The 24281-nt window shown below is 43.2% G+C and overlaps 3 pseudogenes; 2 read left to right on the top strand and 1 right to left on the bottom strand.

Moving 5' to 3' along the window:
- Window positions 1-2045: 2045 nt before the first annotated feature.
- Window positions 2046-5110, bottom strand: LOC136541231 (protein Rf1, mitochondrial-like; annotated as a pseudogene).
- Window positions 5111-5844: 734 nt separating this feature from the next.
- On the top strand, window positions 5845-10279 carry LOC136542926 (uncharacterized; annotated as a pseudogene).
- A 10458-nt stretch (window positions 10280-20737) lies between these two features.
- LOC136541228 (uncharacterized) lies at window positions 20738-23498 on the top strand (annotated as a pseudogene).
- Window positions 23499-24281: the final 783 nt, after the last annotated feature.

Raw genomic sequence — 24281 nt, forward strand, 5'->3', positions numbered from 1 at the left:
CTACCAACTAACATACTCTGATCTAAAGTGCTAACAGTGGGGATCGACCGAATCGTTACAGTCATAATAACGAGCTATAGACCAGATTCAACTAGCTAGTAAACCTTCTCAAGACCAGTCATGCCTTAGCCGTGTACTATGCACGATCAAGATCGCAGTAGAACAACCGATAAAACATAATCCATCGTTTAGAGTAAGAACCATCGCAATGTGACAGAGTAAATGATGGACTAAAAGGATGTGAGGACGATCTAGATCGATCTCGATCGGGCAGGTTGATATTGCTGAAACTAATGGCAACAAGAACATCAGCAAGATCGGCGACTTAATGAATCTACCCGAAGGATGCCACCCTTAGACAGAACCGATAACTTGACCTTAATATAATTCGAGCAGTGGAGGTCGAACTTAACCGATACAGCCGTATTTGAACTAGATAAGGGTCGATAACTAACTTATACTAGAGCTCATAAGATGTCGGCCAGACCGATGCAGCTTTATGAACAAAAGTATAAGCCATGACGGTACTTATAGACAAGCCGCGACCAGATCGATGCAGCTCTGCTTGTTGAAGAACTCGTCGAGATCTACAGTACTCTTACTCCTAAGGATTGACGTGAAGCCGAAAGAAAAGTAATTGATATTGATTAATTGTATATCTTACAAGCTGCCATGACCCTTTATTATTTATAGGGCTGCTGGACTATACGTACAAGAATAAGACTCTTTCATAAGTACACTAAGATTTCCTAATTAATCTGGCCATACGTAGCCCAACTCCATTACGTCTCCTATTTTTGCTTGTCCCAGGCCAAACCATGCACTGACCTGGTAACCACGCCGACGCATGTGTTTCTTTCCTATTTCCTTTTCTTTCCCTGAACCACGACGCGTGGATTGGAGTCCGAGGTCCAGTCAATCCCTGCATATATTGCACTCTGCCAAAAACCGACCGTCACATCATCCATCTTCAGCACCGGCTGCAATGTCCTAGATCGACGAGGTTCCTCCATAATAGTATTTCATATATGGTGATAGTTGCAAGGTATATAGGACATGCATGCCATGTATGCGTACGTATATTAATTCGACCATCTTGCTTGCTTGCTTGTACCCAGCCATACGTATGCCAATTTCTGGACCGATTCGTATTGGAGATAGCCCGTATAACGTGATATATATGGAGTCCGGCTGGCTTCCTTTAATTTTCTTCACGTATATGCAAATTAACTCATGCTCCCAGCTGTCTCTTATCCTCACGTCAAGCGATCTTGGACATCATGTTTCTCTTAAAATATTTTAAAGAATATTCCTCGACTGGTTCGTAAATATACATCAATTAGGAGATTTTTTTTTGCATTCGACATCATCGGCCGATCTCTTCCTTTGCAGGGAAAGCTTACCAAATTTTGGAGTAAAGAGCTGCCAAATTCAGCCAGGACTAAAATTTACAAAGACAAGAAGGCCCACCGGATAAATACCACTGGAAGTTAAAACAAAAAGATAAATATTATTGGGTAGATAAGAAACCACAGCTTAACTTCTCCAGACTGATGACACTTCCAAAACATCTTCATGTACAATTAAGCACAACATAACATGTCCTAATAACACTTGACTCTGTTAAAATCAAGGAACCATACAATCAGAAACAAATTAAGGTGCTTTAAATTTACCAGCCACACACGTGGCAACTGAATGAAATGTCAAACCACACTACCACAGGCTAATTGGAAGCGAGGACTGGATAACCAAGCGTGCACGGCAGCATCGTGGCGAGGGCCTAATTTTGCTTGTTAGCCTTTTTGACAGTGGCTTGCCATCCTTGAGTTATTGGTAACTATCACCTCCATTCATATGTACTTGCTCGTTGTCGTTGATATGCTTTTGTTGGGTTACTTTGATTAGTTCTGGGAACCTAGAACAAGATCACTTTTACTGAAATAACTCGCATTGTAAGCTTCATTGTAGACTTGCTTTCCCAAATGTATGAACTGACTCGTGCTGGTGCAACAACCTCCAAAGCTTTGAGGAACAGTACAACATTGAAACAGTGACAAAGAAGCAGACACTTTAGCCTAAACTCTAAACATGTCTTAAAATCAGAAGACTTCATCACAAGACTAAGCACCAGGTCTTCTTGAACTCCTCAAGAGTACAAAAACAAAAACGGAATTTCTTCAGCAAACAAATAAAGGCTATTGCTCTAAAAACAAATAAAGCCAAAGGATGCAGATACAATGATAGGCCTTATTGCATGGACTCCCCTCATTCATACTTAACAAAAGTTCAGACTTGCAGCATCACAATACTAAAATTTACAATGATAAGATCTATCATATACATACTACAGGGTAGATAAGAACCATAGCTTAGCTTCTCCAGAATGATGACACTTCCAAATCACCTGAGCGCAACATAACACGTCCTACTTAAGATTAAGAACCTGTTTTCCTCCTTTGGTCATCTTCAGGTTGAGTTCCATCTTAATGCCAGTCCTTCCAATCTGAAATAACACTCAGGAAATTATATTTTCCGTGACAGTGTCAGTCTTAGCTGCCTTGCTCAACATTTCTCTGAAAAGAGTCAATACATCCTCTATCCTACCATCTTCACAGTAGCTATCAATCAAAGTGTTACAGGTAGCAACATCGGGTTTCAAGCCCATAGAAAGCATGCCATCAAGTAAAGTATTAAAGATAACAGCATTGGGTTTCAAGCCAACCTAGAGCATATCATCAAGGAGCTTCAGCACTTCGTCCAGTTTACCGGCCAAGAAATATCCATGAATCATTGTAGTGTAGGAAACCACATTAGGCTTTACACTGGCAATTCGCATCAAATCAAAGAGTTTTTGGGCCTCCGTAACCTTTCCTTCTTTGAATAGCTTGTCTATCATTGCAGTGAAGACAACGACAGTTGGACGAATGCCTCTATCCATCATCTCATAAAATAGTTCGTCAGCCTTCTCCCATTTGCCGTGCATAGAAAAACCATGAATTAGAGCACTATATATTATGATGTTGGGAGACAATCCATCATCAGTCATCTGGCAGAAATGTGCTATTGCATTGTCCAGCCGGCCTATCCTGCAAAGACCATCTATTATCGTCCCATAGCTGACTATGTCTGGTGTCAATCCTTGCTGCTGCATTTTGTTAAAAGTAAGGATTGCCTCATCTAACCTTCCACATTTACAGTATGCATAGATCTGTATGTTGAAGGTACGATGATCAGGTCGCATTCCATTTTGTACCATCAAATCTTTGACATTGTTCATTTCAACATGATTGCCTTCGGTAGCATACCCATGAAGCAGACTTCTATAGGTGGAAACATTGGGTTTTTCACCGCTCTGAATCATAGAATTAAAGATATCTCTAGCTTCTGCGCACCATCCAGATTTACAGAGACAGTCTATCAGCATATTGTAAGTAACAACATCTGGCCGTTGCCCATCTCTAGACATTTCTTTGTGAATTCTGACTGCCTCTTTCCACTGTCCAAGAGAGAGGTATTCGTGGATCAGACTGTTATATGTAGTACAATTAGGCATAATATGTTCGTCGATCATCTGCCGAAGGACCTCCTCAGCCTTGTCCATTGCTTTAACCTTGCATAGGCCATCAATGATTGAGCTGTAGGTCACAACATCTCGCGGATCCCATGATCAAGCATTTCATGAAACAGGGTGTAAGCTTTCTGTATCTCACCCTCTTTAAAGAAGCCATCGATTACAGTGTTATAGGACACCACATCAAGTGGGTAGTTGTCTCCATCTTCAGCCGTCATGTGGATCAGCTCGACAGCCTCTTCACATTTCTTCTCAGCACATAGCCCTTTGAGTAGTGTGTTGTAGGAGAAGACATTGGGGGTGCCTCTTTCCCCTGTCCAAGAGAGAGGTATCCGTGGATCAGACTGGTATATGTAGCGCAAGCAGGCATAATATGTTCGTCAATCATCTGCCGAAGGATCTCCTCAGCCTTGTCCATTGCTTTAACCTTGCATAGGCCATCAATGATTGAATTGCAGGTCACAACATCTGGAGGGATCCCATGATCGAGCATTTCATGAAACAGGGTGTAAGCTTTCTGTATCTCACCCTCTTTAAAGAAGCCATCGATTACAGTGGTATAGGACACTGCATTAGGTGGGCAGTTGTCATCCTCAGCCATCATGTGGATCAGCTCGACAGCCTCTTCACATTTCTTCTCAGCACATAGCCCTCTGAGTAGTGTGGTGTAGGAGAAGACATCGGGGGTGCAGCCGAGCTCAGGCATCCGCCTGACCACAATATTCACCGCATCACTCGTCCTCTTCTCAGCACAGAGGGTCCTGAGCAGGGGCGTGAAGGTCATGGCTTGTGGCCTCAATCCCGTCTTAATGATTTGGCCCAATGCGGCGAAGCTGAGATTCAAGCATCCTGCACCGCAGCAGCAACTGATGAGGATGTTGTAGGTAGCTATGTCTGGAGCCACCTTCTTGACCATGCGGTTGAACAGGGACACGCCGAGCGCAGGGCCTTCGCGCACGGTGGAGGAGACCGGGGCGCGAGCGACGGCGGTGAGCAGCTGGTTGAGGGCGTAAACGGAGCCGGGCCTCGCTCGAGGAAGCAATTCGTCGAATAGATCGAGTGCGTCCTCGGGGCCGAGGCCCCCCGATCGGTAACACTTCCCGATGAACTGCTCCAGCTCCCAGGAAGGGCGGCGGTCGGCCCTCCACACGTCCGCCGCTGCCGAAACGGCCGGCGGCGGGGAATGCCTTTGGATCGATGGGAGCACCTCGTCGCAGAGTTGGCGCGCGACCTCGGTGCTGAGGCTTCCCGAGCGGAGGCGCCGTCCGATGATTCGCTTCAGCTTCTTCAGCCAAGGGGGTCGAGCCCCGCTCGACATGGGCGGCGCTGGCGGTTGGATCCACGCCTCGCGCCTCCGATTCCCCTCCGGTTCGGTGGCAAATGCAGCTCGCTCTTGGGATGGTCCGCACAGCGCGGCGGTGGCGGTGTGCTGGTGTGAGAATGGGGAACGAATCGAAATTAGTTGGAAGCGGCGGCGGGCGGCGGCGTCGAGGATTCGGTGGTGTACTCGCGGTGGCGGCTGGGCTCTGGTGGCTGCCTTCGCGTGCTTGGGGGAGTACTGATCACGTGCCTGGGAGTGGGAGTGGGCCACCAGGTTGGCATGTTTTCTTTGGGCTTCGACGTTTGACCAAGTAAATCTGGAGTTTTTTTTTTCTTCAAGGAAAATAGAAAATTAATTTGAGCGCCAGACAATTTGAGGCGTTATGTACAGAGTGGCAACCGAGGAAATACTGATTTGAGGATCTAAAATGTCAACAACAAACTCAAAAAGTCAAAATGAACCGGAAAAGAAAGAGAGAGAAGTCGACCATGAACTGTATATTTGACTTTAATTTCTATTAATACTTTATAGAATAATGTTTTCTTTTTTTGAAAAGGTTATAGAATAATGTTGAATTTATTACCACAAATTCCTCCCATGTTGATGTTGATCTCGTGCTCATATCATGCAAATGAAGCTTGTCGTCTCATTTTTATGATCAGTTCAAAATAGTAATCAACCACATACAGTGAGAATAATAATAGTTTTTAAACTAATCAAAGAGAAGTGAATTGTATTAATAGAAAAGAAGACCCAAACTAAACAAACAACCACCTGGAAAAGAGTTTTTCTTCTATCTCACGCAACTAAAAAGACTAAAAGAAAGACCTGGTACGATAAAAACTTAGCCTCACCTTAGCTTCACGCCGTGCGATCCCGCCTCACCCTACGACAAATTTAGAACCCGCGCGATCCCACCTCACCCGGCGACATATTAGGAAACCGCGCGATCACGCCTCACCCCTGCGACAAATTTGGAAGCCGGAAGCCGGAAGCTGGGCCTTCTTCACCGCGAACGCCCTCGCGATACCTCACCGCCTCCTGCGATCGTGCCAATCCCTCGCGAGACGTGCAGGCCGGCAGCGGAATCCCGGCGCCTCCATCGTGGACGTGCAGTGGATACGGCGTTGTCCTTTCGCGCGTGACTTCCTCCATCGCGTCGAGTTTTGCCGTGGTTCTTCTCCATCATATCGATCTGGTTTGCCGTCGTCTTCCTGGTATGTACTCCATCGATCTGCTCCATCGATCTGGTTGTGTGCTTCTTGTGCCGCAGTCGCCGCTATGGCTTTGTACCGGCCGCCGCCGCTCCTAGGTTTCCCATGGCCGCCGCCGCTAGGTTTCCCATGGCCGCCGCCGGTAGAACTGCGTTGGCCGTCTCTGGCCGTAGCCGGGCCTGGTACGCGCCTGCTGTCGCTGTGTGGATGCTGCCGCTGGATGCCTGCTGCCGCTGTGTGCGTTGCCGCTGTGTGGATGCTGCCGTTGTGTGCCTGCTGCCGCTGTGTGCTTGCTGCCGATATGCGCTTGCTGCCGATGTGCGCTGCATGTTGACTCTATTATTCTGAATGTTAACTGCATGTGCTTTCGTTTCCTTGGTTGTGTAATTCAGAGATAGGGCTATAAAAAACATGTTTGTCTTATGGCATGAGAAATTGGTCGTGGATTTCCTCTTGTGACCATGTTCTGTGACTGATTGATTCATCCACAATGCTCCTATGACACACAAATTCTTGACGATACAACATACATGAATTTAACTGGTTTCACAGGCTAAAACTGGGCATTCGTGATTTTAGTGATCCTGTCAAACCATCATATATGGTGAAAAACCAATTTATTCCTTGCTTTTGTTTAATCTTGCAAGAAAGCCTTGGCACATGTTCTCTGTAGGCACACACTTATGTCACTACATACTCCAATGACTTACTCAGGATGTTTCTGAAAGCCTATCAGTAACCTGTGTGGCTGCATGTGTTATTGTGTGAAGTCAAACCATATTTCATTTTGTCACTATTGTATACTTTATCTCAAGAACTGAAATCAATCCGTGCTGCAGCTCTTTCGAATCGGACACCAACAGTAAGGAGCTACAACGTCGACAGATCATTATTGGGAATCCAAAGGTGATCTCTGGTTTCAAATTCAAAATCACATATATCTTAACCCTGAATTTAATTACTTTTTAAGGAGCTCGTTCGAATTTGAAGCCTTAACTGATTCAGAGAACTGAGAAGTAGACTTACTTTTTAATCACTGTAGTTTTCAAAATGAGGTCTCAAACTACTTATGAAAAGTGAGTGGCATTAAGCATTGGGCTTCTGAATGGCTCAGTAGGACGCCTCTCCTTTGCATAATGTATATGCTAATCAGATTTCTAAAGCATCCCCTTCATGGATAGTTATAAGAAACAGGAAAGATCAATTACATGCGGATGTGATGCAACTTGTGGCATTATGCATATATAGGGCTTGTGAGAAAACTAAAAACATTCACATAAATATGCTTGGTAATTTATTGTTAATTGCTCCCAAAACACAAGCTAGTAGACTGTAAAGGTGTTTTTTTTTGCATTTTGAACTCCCTGCATGAAGTTGCAGCATATGGATAAAAAAGCTTGTTTGCAAGCTTCTGAACTCAGAGTAGCAGGTACAATCTAAAGAGAAAATGCTTAATGCATGTTTCTGACCAAAAGAGCTACAAGTTTTTTAAATTAAAGAAGCTGAATATATAGGGGCAACCTTAGTGCGTCACTTTCTGAAATAAATTAGCATTCTGATAACTAACTAGGTGCCAGATCCCAATTTTTATTTAAACCATTGGTATTCTTCTCCGATCTGTAGCAAGTCATTCCATTTGCAGCTTGCAGGTCATCTCGCCAAGTAGAAGTGGCAGGAGAAAGTAGCAGCATCTCAACCATCCCATCAGTGACCAATCTCCAAGTAATCATTACTTGCCTGCATAGTTTTCTAGCATTAGCTTATTAATTCAGTGATCCTATGCTAGACTTGAAACTTGCTTTGATTAACTTTCTCTTTCTCTGATAGAGTTTGACAGTAACACTTGTTCCCTATTTCAGTTTCAGTGATAGGTTTAGTATATAGGGTTTACTCCGTTGCTATTACAATTAGCACAACCTCAAGAGAATTTGTTGTTCCTGACATTAATATCTACCCAAGAGTGATTTCAGTTTGATAAAAAAAATTGCACTTTATTTATTGCTTGTTTTGTTGTTTATGCTAGGGAGGAGGACAGGGCTGAGGTGAGAATACGACATCCAATTGGCCATTTAATTTTTTCTTTATCTAGAAACTTTGTATTAACCCAACAAAGTCACATGCAGTCATATGGTTGTCTTCTTATCATTTGCAAACCTGAATTGCCTTATTGACTCACAATCAATTGTCTTCTTGTCAAAACACAAGATCAATCCATTCTGATATCACTATTTTTGCAATCTATAGGAACCAGAGTTTTCCTCTGACAAGTCTAAGCATCATAGAAGTTGTGAAGCTTTCCGATTGGTTGTTCATCTGTCCTAGGTAATCATAGACATGATTTGTTTGCGACTACTTTTTAGAATCTGTATGGCCCATATGCATTCAGAGTTTAGAATAGACAGTTAGCTAACTGAATGCTAAATAGTGGATACATCCATCATCACATACTAGCTGAATTTATCTGGTTGGTTGCCGAGAATACTAAAAGAATCAGATTGTTTGTTGCACGAGCAAATGAAACAGGATTTATTATAGATCATCTTCTATAATAGAGAGAAAATTGTAAAAAATATCAGAATGGATAGGAGTTTCAAAAACAGAGAAAATAATTATCAAGAAAGAAAAAAGAAATTAGCTTCTCACATGATGTGAAACACCTGTTGGAAGTTGCTATCCTTTTCTGATTGGCACCCACCTTTTTGTTGCTCGTGCAGTTGTGCTTCTTCGTGACTTGCTCTTCAGTTGTCTTTCTTTCTGAGTTCTACCTGCCATAGCCGATAGCCTTCAAACATGCTTTCTCAATTCGACTTTTGCCAAAGTTATCCAGTGTACTACATGTTGTGAGAGATATGTGACAGGTAGTGTTGATGGACACACCAAGGCTAACCGGTGATCGGGTACCTTTGGGGGACCTTACAAATACAACACATGGAGGTATATAAACTTATACAACATCTCTACATATCTATATTCATATGTTTGCAACTCCTCACTATAATTTATTGAAGGGAATCATACCCGACCGGGGTTGGTGCCACTAGATGGGGATCCTAATGGGCAAAAGAGGCAGAGGGAGAGAGAACGGTATGCAACAATGGCTGATGAAAAGAGTAGTGAAAGAAACAAGAAACGTCGTGAGAGGGATACAACATATCAAACGGACGAAAATAGTGACGGGCTCAATATGCACTCAACCTACAGTAATGGCGCCGAGCAACTATCAGGTTACTTATTCTGCTAATAAAAGTATTTATTGGTGTGGCGACTGCAATAATCGTGGTGACATAGTTTGCTTATTGTAAGGATCAATTTGTTTTGTATGGATTAATAACAATTTATTACGTTTAAACTTGTAGATGGGAATACAACAAATGAAAGGGATGAAAATAGTGACTGGATCCATAGGAACTCAACCTACTGTAATGGCTTGCAACAATTATCAGGTGACTTATTTTGTAAATAAAAGTATTGCTTGGTGAGGCGACTGTAAGTGACATAGTTTGGTTATGGAATAATTCAATTTGTATTGTATGGTTGTATTTGTAGACGATCCGGTACCTTTAAGCACTATTGGTGGCACTGGTGACGTGGATAACATTGACACTGAGGAAGATAACAATATTGTTCATGAAACGGGTATTCTTTTGTATCCATTGCCTGAGATTCTGGTGAATCGTGCCTGTGTTTGTTTATTACAATTGTGCTTAGACACCATCCTAGCGTGCGTTGATTAAAGTGGCATTCCATGACATATACGTTCTGGATATGCACCGGGTCCCATCAACCGGCTTGTCACGTGTCCAAAAGAGCGTAAGCGTGATCGTGACAGAGCACGAAATGCTGCAATGTCTCCTAAACAAAGGGCGCTACTGAATAAGAGACGGCGCGAATTGTATGCAACGAAAAATGCACCGAAAAAGTCTGCAAGGGTGCTATAAATGACTCCAAAGGAGACTGCCCAGTCAACAAGTATGGTAATAAAATTGATTTCTTTACAGCGAAAATTTCGTGGTGCCGTAGGATACTTATTATATCATTAATTTTTTAGACGGTCCTGTCCCTTTAAGCATTGGAGTTTCTGGTGATATTGACGACGGTTTAATAGAGACGGATATCAACACTGCTCATGAAATGGGTACGCCTTTAATCGTGGCTTTGTTTTTAATTTAAAAAAGAGCTTGAACACCAAAGTAGCTGACACTGTTGCGTAAACTTTATTATCATAGAATTTTAATTATTGTGTGTCCTTCATGGATTGGACGTTGAGACCGTGCTTTTGTATTATAATATAGGTGCTGTAACTGCATCCAGTTCCATCAGCAATATTGTCACGTGTCCAAAAGAGCGTAAGCTTGAGCTAGATAGAGCACGAAGGGCTGCAATGTCTCCTGAACAAAAGGCGCTAATAAACAAGAGGCGGCGTGAGTCGTATGCGGTAAAAAATGCAGCAAGAAAACTAAATATGACTCCACAAGAGAAGAAGTTGACACGAAAAGAGAGCAATAAAAACTACAAAATGATGGTGAGTGAACACCGAGCTAACAATTTGCATCCGGACTCAATCGCCATGGAGAGCCCTCACTTTAACCCTCAGCATATTTTCCCTTCACCTAAAGTGCCTTCACACGATATGGAAATACCCGAATCGAGGGGCACGCCTATTGACATCGCGCCGACTGTACTTCAAAATCTAGAAGTCTAGACCCCTGAATTGGCTGCGGCACAGACCATACATAAGCATCGAGTGACCACTGGAGAGAGAAATTCCCTTCTATCCAGTCACAATCGGGCTTTTGAAGCAAACATTGGAAGAAGGGCTAGAGGGTATGCGGATGGAAAGTGCAATGATTCGAACGACCCGACTCAACTGAGTGTGGTTTACAACGGTAATTAGCCTTGATCACTATATATTGTTGGTACTTTCACCTTCGCTCTTATATTCCAAAAACTCATACCTTTTCTTACTATAGATGCTGTAACCTAGGAAGCTCCAGTTCCACCACCTAATAATTGCATAGGTACATAGACACAACCGTCTGTAGTTGACGGTACCTCTTCAATGCCTCCAAACGGTGCACAAGCTCATACACCAGACTCTATGGTTGAGGATGGTATTTTCTTTATTATATTTATCCCTTTTTATTTTTTTGTATGCCATTATGTTTCTGTCATCATATATGTGGTCGTGTTGCATAGACTATGATGAGGATGTCATATTTGAGGAGGACAAGTAAGAGGATGAGGCGTACTTTCTTTCAATGCATAACACATCAACATTTTGTCAGAAGACGATGAGGAGGGAACCGACGTCGAGCTAGATCTCAACACGGATGAGCAAGAGAACAGTGAGTCTGATGTCTCGGATCCATACGACAGGGCTTACGCTAATGTTCTGTCAGAGTCGCACATGCTACCGTCGATGCCGAACTGCGAGCACTGCAACGCAAAAGAAATTCGAGGGTGAACCGCCCGGATTCTGTTGTCGAGGTGGAAAGATTTATCTTTCAACTCCTGAGACACCACCAGAGCTCATGAGGTTGTGGTCAAGCTCAGACGCTGATGTTAGGCACTTTCGTGCAAACATCAGATATTTCAATGGCCACTTCTCTTTCACTTCTCTGTACTGCCACCTAGATCGTGTGACCACTAACATGCAAATATGCAGTGTCTACACATTCCGTGCCCATGGCCAGATTTACCATAACATATGATCATTTGGTAAAGAGGAGGGTGTCGAAAAGAGACACCTCGAGCTTTATTTTTACGACGACGATCCGTCCCTCGAGCATCGGATGAGCAAGTGCCGTGAGCAATGCGCCCAAAAAGGCAGAGAAGTTATAGAGCAATTGGTTAGTATCTTTAATGGGAATCCCTACTCTCAGCAACTAAGGAGTATGGGACACATTGGAAACCTCGAGGATTACCAGGTCGTGTTGAACCTTGACTAGCGGCTTGACCAGAGAACATATAACGTGCCATTGACATCAGAGGTGGCCGCCGTCTGGGTTGAGGGGAGTGAGCATCATGGCCAATTTGAGCATAGTGTTCTCCTACAAGGGAAGGATCGGTCTATACACGACATCCGCTCATATAATGCATGCTACGACCCACTGTCATACCCGGTGTTCTCTCCAATGGGTGAGCTCGGGTGGCACAACTGCATTCCAAAAGTGGGTGTGACTATGGCTCAAGTTGATCGAGCTCGAGCAATCCGCAAAAAGCATGATGAGAATGGTGACGATGATGATGGAGGTAACTTGAACTCTTTTCAATAATGCAATATGAACTCTTTCTGTTAACTCATGATACTAATTCGAACAATGTCTCCCTATAGAACCTATTGCGAATACATGTGTCTCCGTGCGCGACTACTACTGCTACAAGTTCCATATGCGGCTAGGGATATTTAATCCAATACTCTATGGCCGGCATCTTTTCTAGCAATTCGCCATCGACACCTACATCAAGATTGAGAGCTCGCATTTAGACTACATGAGGAACAATCAAGATACTTTGAGGGCTGACCTATACCAAGGCCTGGTGGACAGCATGCATTCGGATGAAGGATCTGCTGAGAATGTCGAAAGGCGTAATGTCCTATCTTCGTCATTCATCGGAGGACCCCGTGATATGAGGCGCCGATACATGGATGCAATGGCTCTGGTGTGAAAGTATGGTAAACATGATATCTTCCTCACAATGACGTGCAACCCTAACTGGGATGAGATCAAGAATGAACTTTATCTAGGCCAGACACCACAGGACCGCCCAGATCTCGTCACACGAGTCTTTAGAGCAAAGTTAGAGGCGATGAGAAAAATGTTGATGGAGAAAGACATACTTGGGAAGGTGAAGGCCTACGTATATGTAGTGGAGTTCTAGAAGAGGGGCTTGCCGCATGCACACTTCTTGCTAATAATGGAACAGAAGTACAAACTCACATGTCCCGAGAAATATGACATGATCATCACTGCAGAGCTACCAAACAAGAAAAAGTACCCTGAGCTATACAAGATGGTCATGAAGCATATGATGCATGGTCCTTATGGGACGCTTAATCCATACTGTCCGTGCATGGTGGGCCACGGGTCATGCAAAAATCGTTACCCACGCCCATTCTGTGAGGCCACGTCACTAGGAAAGGATTCGTACCCCATCTATCGGTGATGTAATGACGGTCGTACGCAAAAAGTTCAAGGCCATTACTTGGACAATCAATGGGTTGTTCCTTACAACCCTTGCCTACTACGTACCTTCAACTACCATATAAATGTTGAGGCCTGTGGGAGCATCAAATCAGTAAAGTATCTGTTCAAGTACATATACAAGGGACATGACAGGGCATCAATGGTGATGAGGGAGACTGACAAAGTAGACGAGAAAGGCAACGTTGATGAGATCAAGCAGTATAGAGACGCCCGGTGGGTGATGCCTCTAGAAGCACTGTGGAGGATATATGGCTTTGACTTGAGCAAGAACCATCCACCAGTATAGCAACTACAGCTTCATCTACTCGACATGCACATGGTGGCATTTCATAAACGGGACAAGGTCGAATGGATCATTAATAGGCCAGGTGTAGAAGAGTCAATGCTGACAGCATACTTCGAGGCAAATAGGATGCATGAGGAAGCCTGTGGAATCTTGTATCGGGACTTTCCAGAGCATTTTACCTAGCAGTCTAATGGTAAATTCTGGCAGAAAAGGAAAAACTCCGTTTCCAAGTTGGCAAAGTCATCTCGGCCCATCCTGCTAAGGGAGAACGCTACTTTCTTCGTGTTCTCTTAAACAATATTACTGGTGCTACCTCATACAAACACCTTAGGACGGTTGATGGCGTGCTACTGCCTTCGTTCCGTGAAGTTGCAGAAAGGAGGGGTCTAATCAAAGAAGACAATACACTAGATGAATGTCTAAGTGAAGCTACTTTCTTCTAGAAGCCTTCCTCTCTGCGAAGGCTATTTGCAACAATATTGGTATTCTGCCAGCCGAATGATGTGATGTGGTTGTGGAAAAACACTACGATGCAATGTCAGAGGACTACAGCCGCAATAATCCATCCCCGGATTTGGTGCAACAGATGGTTTTGATAGACATTAGAAACATGCTGCAGTCTATGGGGAAGGACACAAGGTCATTTCCTCTTCTAGATATTGACCACTCATACGACGATGCTAGCCATATTCCTCATGAGATATTTGAGGAAGCTAGCGTCGAGCAGAATCCCGAAGATGTGCTATTGTGCGACTCACTCAACACCAAGCAAAGGTTTGCCTATGGTGAGATAATGTCTGCTATCTACAACAAACAAGGTGGGTTGTTCTTTGTGGATGGACCTGGCGGAACGGGAAAGACCTTTTTGTATAGGGCACTTCTCGCAAAACTACGTAGCCAGGACAAGCTTGCCGTGGCTACAGCTACATCTAGAGTCGCAACATCCATAATGTCAGGCGGGAGGATGGCCCACTCGTGTTTCAAGATACCCCTCACTGTTGAAGAGGGTGGTTGCTGTAGCTTCACGAAACAGAGTGGTACTACCAAGTTGTTGCAGCAAGCAGCTCTCATAATTTGGGACGAGGCATCCATGACAAAGAGGCAAAATGTGGAAGCACTAGACAATAGCCTACGGGATATAATGGGCAGGTCAGACCTACCGTTTGGTGGGAAGACTGTTGTCCTTGGTGGGGATTTCAGATAGGTCCTCCCTGTTGTGCGGAAAGGATCCAGGGCTCAAATAGTTGGTGCTTCTCTACGAAGGTCGTATCTTTGGGAATCCATGCGCCACCTAAAGCTCATCCGCAACATGAGGGCTCAGAGTGACCTATGGTTTGTGGATTATCTATTGCGGTGGTGGAACGGAAGAGGTTAACGAAGATGGCAATGTACGTATTCCAGATGAGATCTGTGTCCCATACTCTAGCGATGCCAAGAAAGATCTTCATAGATTGATCAGCATCATCTTTCCAGATCTAAATGTAAACATGGCGGACAAAGACTACATCACCACCAGAGTGATTTTATCTACACGTAACGATTGGGTTGACATGATCAATATGAAAATGATTGATATGTTCCAGGGCGGCGAGACGGTGTATCACAGTTTTGACTCCGTAGTAGATGATCCACATAATTACTATCCATCGGAGTTCCTTAACAGTCTGACCCCTAACGGGCTGCCTCCACACGTCTTGAAGCTCAAGCTCAGGTGTCCTGTCATATTGCTTAGGAATATTGACCCTACCAATGGGCTATGCAACGGTACAAGGCTGGTGGTGCGGGGGTTCTGAAGAAATACAATCGATGCGGAAATCATGGTGGGGCAGCATGCAGGGAAGCGGGTATTCCTTCCTCGAATACCGCTATGCACGTCCGATGATGAGATGTTCCTGTTCTAGTTTAAGAGTAAGCAATTTCCTATCAGGTTGAGCTTTGCCATGACGGTCAACAAGTCACAAGGCCAAACTATCCTGAACGTGGGTGTGTACCTGCCCGCACCGGTGTTCTCTCATGGTCAGTTGTACGTTGCGATGTCTAGAGCCAAGTCAAGAACGAATATTAAGATCCTTGCCCTCCCGCCTGATGCGGATGCATAGGAGGAGGAGGCCAAAAAGATAGGGAAGAAAAATGCTAAAAAGAATGCCAAGGAAAAAAATAAGAATGCGTCAAATAAAAAAGATAAGGATAAGAAGACCCTAATAGTGGATGGAACTTTCACGAAGAATATTGTATTTAAGGAGGTTCTAACACCATAGGCAAGGTAACGGAACATTACTAACACATACAATGCATTTTATTCAATTAAATATTGCACAAATAGTATCTCACTAACACGATGTCAGTGCCATGGACGCGGTGATCGCTCGAACACCGGCATCCACCGACAGCATGCCAGCGAGCGTCATAACAGACATACACAAGATCGGGAGGAACAGCAAGGTATGGACAGACCCTGACGAATTCTGTCCGGAGCGGTTCCTCATGGGTGGCATGGCGGACGCTACTGGCGCTCCCATACGAAATAGTCATCGAGATCGCCGGGCTTGTCGCCACAACCTCACCACACCTGATGGAGGACCTTTGTAGCCTCTGTGGCATGTATGTGTCCACAGTCCACCCACGCATGAGTCACATTACTTACGAATTTAATTTGTCTACCTGTACCGTGCGTGTGTCTTTGCAGTTGCCAGACCATGTGCGTGACGTGCATGGAGCGCGTCGTGAGGAGCCACGTAGTGCTAGAGCGGGAGGAATCCATGAGGTGGTTAGACCCCAACCGCTACCTCACCCTCGTTGACAAACTAGCTGACGCCGGCAACTCGGAGGCCTGCTTCATGCTTGGTCTCAGGCTCGTCTTCACGTAGGGCCGCACGGACCCGTCGGCACTGCCTGCCTTAGACAGGCGGCCGTTGCTGACCACAAGGTGGTGGCCTACATGCTCGGCATCCTCCTCTACGGGGACAATGAGGCCAAGCAGTACATCAGGAAGGTGGAGGGCGAGGACGTTGCCCACGGGTGCAAGCCGGAGGCTAGCAGGACCAACCGGGAGTGCGTGAGGTGCCACGAGCAAGCTGTCGACGTGGTTCAGGAGGTGTTATGGAGGGTGGACAGAACGATGGACCTGGTGCCGGTGCCGCCGCCGGAGGTAGGTTGCAAGGGCAGCGGCTGCGGCATGGCAGAAGGATGTACCGGCGGCTGCGCTGTCTTTTGTAGCGACGGCTACAGGATTAGGCACGAGTACTCCGAGTTCTTGTCGCGAGTCTCATCATTCCTGAACTAAAACATATTCTAATCCTCTAGTTTTGCGTCGGACTCAATCACTGGATTATTGGCTAGAGAATAATAAAATGATCATTTATGTTCCATGTGTTTTTGAGTCATATTCCTTGTTATATTTACATTTCAAGAAAAATGTCGTGTAACACATTTATATTTACTCGAATATTACATTTGAGTTTTTATATACGGCCGCTTGTGCATGGGGCTCATCTGAACGCTTGATGGCAACTATGTGAGAGATTAATCTCTATCTCTACTATATTATACATACAATACAACACAACTAAAAAACATCGAGAGTTTTCGTTCACCTGGCAATCTTGACCGCGTGCCTGCAATCTGCATCGGGATTTCAGAAGGGCGGAAGCTGTTGTGGACTGCAGTTCTGCCTTGCGGTGGCAGCAGCCATTAGCTAGCAGCAACCAGCAGGCAAGTAGCACATGCGCATCACGATCACGGACTGCAGTGGCCGGCTACGTTGAGGCCTCAACTCGGCCCCTCTTCGTCGACTCTCGCTGGTGACCAGTGACCAAGCATTGGAGGTAGTAAGGCACAAGTCCCCTCGAGATCCATGCACTAGGTAAAGATTCCATTTTCTTCTCTAATTTAGAATGAATCACAATCTTGATCGATGAATTTGGAGGGAAGCACTATATGTTTAATGCAATTTATAAGCAAATTTATTTGGCCATGCTACTATGCTACTTTGTTTAGTATTGTGAAACAATTATAGAAATAATCTTTTTTTACATTTTGTTGTTTGTAAATTGTAATGTGGATGAAGAAGGGTGCTAGCACTAGCATATTTGCATCGTGGGAGAAAGCTAGCACTTGCATTGCATTGCAATTTTTTTACATGGAATCACGATAAAATAGGAAGTAGAAAATTATTGTGCTATCCATATACACATTGCATGTTTGCATACACCAGTATACATGGCAACGAGCCTCTCCCGGCTCCCCTATGCCTTGCTCCAAGGAAAGAGAATTAACACAGAAGGAAAGAGAATTAAGACAAAAGGAAAGAGAGAGACTGCTATCAATCCTCTGCTATAAATCCTATGGCCTCGCCATAGCGCCCACCCTCGCCAGCTGAGCTCGCCCTCGCTCGCACCGGCCTCCGCCCTCGCGCCCTCCCTCGCGCACCGGCTGTGCTTCGCCATAGTGCGTCGCCATCGTCATCGCCTGCCGCCATCGCCTTCGCCATCTTGCTGTGCCCTCGAGGAGGACTGCGGACTGCCACGAGGAGATTCTAACATCTTTTGTCTTCCACAAATGTCCACCCTGTTAGTGAATCCCATCCTGCCCTGATGCGTTTCTTTATTTGTTATTGCCTCCAGTGCTTGTGTGATCTGAAATCATGCCTCTTTAAGAGTCTTGGATAGATACGTGCAGAGGCTATGTGAATCCTAAAATTTATCTCTTTATAAAATTTATTCCCTGTACTTCTTGGAGCATGTAAATCCTAAAAATTTCATGGCCCAGTTTGAATTGGATTTCTGGAGGCTACACAACTCCAATAATAAATCATAAAACAAAAATTATTTCTAAGGCATCATGATAGCAACCAAAACATGATCTCATTTTGGTGGTTTGATTTGCATCATGATCTATCAACATATACTACAGTTTAAATTTTGTTGGCACGTGGCAATGCACGGGCATCAAATTTGCGGTCATGTATGCTAACAAATTAACAATGTAGGTGTTGTAGTGATTTCATAGGCCTCACATGACGTCATCAAGATAACAGGAGAGAGGCACAGAGCACGTGGTGGTACGGCTTTGAGCTAGCACGTAGTACGTACTACTAAGTGATTGAAGGACGTCGTACGTAGGGAGCGCCTTGATCCCAGATCGCCGGAGTCGTTTGTCGCCACCCCGCAGGAAGTAACTCCGACCCTCGCATCCCATATCCCAGCTTGCCGGAGTCGTTTTCGTCAGGTTGATGCTGATTTTCTTATTTTCAATTAAAAATTATTGTTATTGTGCATATGTTGCAATGTCCTGAAACTTTAAAAATACGAAATCTATATTTACATCTACATCTATACATAATAATATTAAAATTAAATAATATTATAGAGTAAATATTTCTTTATTTTCTTTCATTTCTCACTTAAGACTCCACTCACTTCAACACGTTTCGCTTCGAGTATGGTGCCAAACTTTTGCTCACACCACCCACTTATAGTCTGGTTGTCTGAGTCTGTATGTGTTGCGACATGTGCAAGATCTGTGTAGAGATCTTTCCATATTTCTTAGACTCGTAATAAAAGTACACACAATAACCACATATTCAAGTTGAGGCAATCTCCTGCTAATTTCCCATGCATGATTAGGATCCACGCCTCCTCCAGATATTTCCGATTTCCTCTCCTTTTCTGTTGCTCACGATCAGCTGCAGGCGCCTCCATGCAAAATTGGCACCACGCAGGATCAGCGCCCCTCACAAATCGGCCGCATGCTCGCATGCAAAATCAACTGCTCCGAAATCGTGGACACCCTTTCCATCTTTTCTTTTCTTTTCTTTAAGGACCTCTCCACGCCCATCTGTCATCATTCCTCATTTGCCGCCCGAGCTCAACACCGATAATTCCTTCACCTCCCACTCCCAGCCTTGACAAGGGGCTACCTGCAGCGGACAACCATTCACCAAGGGCCTGCGAGTGCCTGCTGCCCTGATCATCTCACCTCGGTGATACAGCCAGCCACCTACGGCGACCTCCGTCTATCCAATACACGGTGATTTCTCTCGGTGGTAGGAGGAGACGAGTACCACGCATCACCATGACCGCCTAACCCGCCTTGGATCCCTTGTCCAGTGGACTGCATCACTGTTCCACAGCCAACCGTTGGTCCTCCCACGATTGGCCTAAGGTATACCGTGATCTTCAATCCTGTTTTAACTGTATACTAAAAATTCATGTACTGCTTAATTTAATTAATTGTTCTTTTCTGCCTCTTGTCTCCGTGAGGATCAACGCTAGCCGTGTGATTTCTAATATATTAAGGTCCCAGATTTGCAGGCTCTGTGGTTCTGGTTCATCACTGCTCCCTCAGGCCTCACGCCGTCTCCAACGCAAGCCTCGCCGTCCATGAACCTGCCGCCGGCAACGGTGCATCAGCAGCTAGCACAAGTCGTTCAGGGCTGGTCACGACACCATTGGCCAAGGCTACCTGCAGTCCAGGTCTGCCTCCTTACCATTCATTTCTCTGTGAAAAAACCTGATACTATATATATGGCATGATTGTAGTTTTAAAATAATTGAATATGTTTTTAATTAATTAAGGTACATATCCATGTTTGATATCCCTCAACTAAATTATTTAGTTCGATAATCAGTTAACCATTCATACTAATTTAGGACCAAACTGTTCTTTTTTTATTTTGGGGCTGCCTGCTTTACACCGAGGCAAAGCTGCCTGGTGTGAGCACTGAAATGATATATAGCTATATAAAAATACATCATAATTAGGGTTTGATTAAATCATCTAAATAATTATCGCTATTTTTGTTTGGTTATTCAATTGAACAGAACAAATCTAAATGATTTCATTATTAGTGCTTAGAAAACTAAACTGAGAGTATATAATACTTTTTTTAAACACAAAGTTGAACAAAGACAATATAATTTTATATAGCTATATATTATTTCAGTTCTGAATTAATGACATCCATGTTTTATGTACCTTAATTATTTAAAAAAAATTAATATGTATGTCTTTTAGGTCTCGATGGATAGTTCAGATGCAACGGTTTCAAAGAAAAATGGAGGCCCCTTAGAAGATATTGTACAAACAGAAAATTCCAGTGAGGCTATGGATGATTCTAGATGGTTGCAAGAAAGCATGAGTACAGAAGTTACCCACGAAGCTCTAGCAGTTAACCAGGGCTTTAGCACGGCCCATGATGAAAAGGCCCTATCAACTTCTGGGGTAGATCCGACGGTAGAAAAAGGACTTTTGAAAATCATAATCATACAAAATAAACCCAAAAAATCTATGTCTTCACCGGTTGCCCAAAAGGTATTGATATTTTCTCTTTGATGGTTTAACCTAGAAAAACTGCTAACTATTGTTGTATACTTTAATTTAACCCTCTTTTCAGATTATGTTTGTACCGATACTGATAGAGCCACAATTGAATCTGTCAAAAAAATTCCATCTTCACTTGGGAATGAGGAGCTTGTGCTAATAGATGATGTTCCGGTGTTGAGAAACCACATGGAATGTCTTTTTAAGCTATACGAATACTTGTCTGATGAGGTAACAGATGCAAGTCATAATACTCAATCAAACATTGCCAACTTCAATGCCCTTTCTCTCTAATGGCGAAATGTATGCAGGTCATAGATGCTTATATTAAACTGCTGAAGGCCTAGGAGGGTTTGAAAAAGAGGCCAGGAGGTACAGTCTATCTTGAAACTGCGTGCTTAGTTGCAATCATGAAGCGGGATGGAGAAAAGGATGAGACCATTGAAGCCAATTACCCTAACTGTGACACTTCACAGCGTCTTGGTTTAGTTCAAAGGGTGCTAGCTTACTTGAAGCATGATATGGTAGTAATTTTTTTAAACGATCTATTGGTCTTTCATTATCAATTTTTATGCCTGGCAAAATATTTATTGTTTGATTTGATAGGTGTTCCTTCCAATAAATGTTACAAATACACATTAGTACCTTGCTGTTATAAACGCCCACAAACGTGAGGTTCAGGTGCTAGACTCTTTGGGCGAGATGTTCGGACGTGTTGACCTCAATAAAATTGTGGGTATTTCCTAACACAGCTATTTGTACACATTTTATATTTTAGAAATGCTGATTGATTCGTTCTTCTATGAACAAATAGCGAGGTGGATTGCGGAAACAGATAGATTTCATATTGGAGAAGACAGGCCCGAAAGAGCACAAATGGCTAGATGTTGAGGTTGATGCCTGGCCGGATAGGGAGATTTTCCATGGCAAATTATTACAAATAGATGGGTACGTCATAAATAATGGCATATCATATAAGTTGAATTTTATGTGTCTTTGCTCTTTTGATCTAATGTGAGCCTGAACCTCTATTAATGTTGTATGTAGTTTTTCATGAGGTTTATTATTAATAAACTTTATGGAGTATTGGACTAGGAACGATTTGTCAGACGAGTTCAATCAGGTAAACTATGCGTCTTACCACAAGTTATGAGTGTGCACTAGCTGTGGGTTTTTAATTAATAATTAATTAGGTTCATACTATCGTGCAGGATGATATGAAAGAATTTAGATTGAAGCTTGCGGCGATCTTGCTATCGTCAGAGTTAAACAAATGAAAGGGTGCTCCATATCTTGATAGGGATGAAAATATTGGAAGCCCAAGCGACTGTGCCATAATAGAGAATCAAAGATGGCTGATCAAGTGTCCACAAAAAAGAGAAAACATTTTGAGGAGGCCGAATACTTAGTGGTTCAAACGGGCACTTCTCAACACATACAAACTTAGAATAAATCCCCACAAGTCCATGCCAACCAAGACCCTGATGAGTTTTGGACATTTGAGGCCATGAAAGACATACCAATGAACAAGGAAGAGATGACTGAGTTACTGTGTGATTACGTCATGTCAATTTAGGATGAAGCGACGTTGAAGTAAGCTACATGCTTATTTTAATTATTTTATTTACTAATAATAGTGTGCTATCTTATATGACGAAAACCATCATCTATGTCTAATGCTTTGCAGGAAGCCTTGGGTTAAAGGTTTTCATCCCTCCATGATTGCCCTAAGTGTTAAGGACCTACAAGAGTTGTTAATGAGCAATCGAGACATCTCGGAGAACTGTTTCAACTTAGGTGTCCGTTTTCAGGCAGCTCGAGAGTACAATATAATAAAAAAATATAATAGTATTACAAAGCATCACATGGACCTGAGATTCTGTGTAAGCACATTTTTAAAATTCTTATCGTGCTATATTATATTGTTTTATTTGTTGTTCTCCAAATTGTATAAAGTAGGCCAAGTTATACTAATCCTGACTCTCGATATCTTTCTCTTTCAGAAAATGTGTGCTTTAATAAAAATACCAGAATACCATAAAAAATACACAAAGAAAGGAATGGCTGCTACGATTGGTGTATGTGAGGATATGGAATATAGCTTAGCACAATGCAGATACGTAAGTCGCTTGCTCCTGCTTTTATTACTTGTTTCCTATATACTATTCTAAACGCTACCATGTTTGCAGTTTCTTTTGCCATGGCTACACGTTCGAAAGTATATGCTTTATGTTTTCGATCAGAAGGAGAAGATGCTTATCATGATTGATCCTAGACCTATTGAAGACTGGTGTAAAGACACACCAACGCTGATGTATGCCAGGTACACTCTTAGATTTACCTTGCAGTACACAGACGCAGTGAATGTACATATTCCTAGATGGAATGAGGATGTCTTCAAATGGAAATTCAGACGGGAAGAAAACATTGCAGATAACATAGATGGGTAACTAACTCAGAGTCAATATGGCTTGCAATAATAATACCTACATTTTAACTATTTCTATATATCGCTGATCGTGAATCTTACCACAGACACTTAAGTGGATATCTTATTCTATAGTATATGTCTACGTGGAATAGACCAAAAGCCAAACATATTTATATGGTGAGTATAACACTTTGTTTTAAGTTTTTGTGGAAGATTTTTCAAGAGACGTAGTATTACCCATGCGACATGCACTAATATTGACATATATACTCGAGCCTGTGTACAGGATGGTACGGAGATGCGGCGGTACTTATTCGTAGATTTATTAACGCACGAAAGAAATGGATATCGGAGATTTCTTCCCGTCGATATAAAATATTATCTTAGGCGCATCATGGAAAGGTCTATAAAGTAGAGTTTGTAAGCATGTGACGCCGTGCTCTCTGTGACTGTTAATTTCATAAACTTTGCTTTTTGGATTAACTGTAACTTTAACGTTCATATTTAATTTTTACAGTATTGTTATCTTATCGTGCGATCCGTGTGTTTTTAGTATAAATTGTTAGCTATCCCGTAGCAACGCATGAGCACGCTACCTAGTATAAATATTAAACATGGAGCTAACTGTATATAACACTTGGCAGGAGTTTAGTAGGATATGTTTTTTTGGTCTACATATATACAAACAAAGACCTGGTTTGTTAAACCATGAAGTGCGGTGGGTATACTAAACCATTACAGTTCATTGGCTCCAAATATAATACAATGCTAGGAGCAAGTAGATGTGGCAGCATCTAGTGGCCCTTGTAGTAACTGTGCAAAACCATGAGAGAGTGCTCGGCGTCGATATTATACAAGGTCAGTAGCAGGTTGATTGCAGGTTGTTATATTCTTGGAGGTAGTTGTATGAACGTTTAGTGGGACGTG

Source organism: Miscanthus floridulus, chromosome 3, assembly GCF_019320115.1.
Source record: "Miscanthus floridulus cultivar M001 chromosome 3, ASM1932011v1, whole genome shotgun sequence".
In the NCBI taxonomy this organism is placed as follows: domain Eukaryota; kingdom Viridiplantae; phylum Streptophyta; class Magnoliopsida; order Poales; family Poaceae; genus Miscanthus; species Miscanthus floridulus.